The following is a 301-nucleotide window of genomic DNA, read 5'->3' as shown; positions in this document are numbered from 1 at the left end:
CTTATATTATTGTTACCAGTATTGCTGCTATTGTTTCCAATAAAGCTCTTATTACATCAGAACTAAATTCACTTCGAACAATTGCTTGCCTTATTTGGAGAAGCTCTTTTGTATCAGAATATCATAATAATTTATGGGAATATTACTGCTACTGAATTATGAGATATATCCGCGAAAATCTCTATATTGGAAATTCACCTGCAGTGCATTTTTTTATGTCAATACTAACATATCAGTATAATGATTATATACAACGGAGGTGTTGTTACTGAAGAAATATATTGACTATATTTACCATAAT

This window comes from Penaeus monodon, chromosome 28, assembly GCF_015228065.2.
Source record: "Penaeus monodon isolate SGIC_2016 chromosome 28, NSTDA_Pmon_1, whole genome shotgun sequence".
Classification (NCBI taxonomy): Eukaryota; Metazoa; Arthropoda; class Malacostraca; order Decapoda; family Penaeidae; genus Penaeus; species Penaeus monodon.
Note: the sequence above shows the minus strand (reverse complement) of the source record.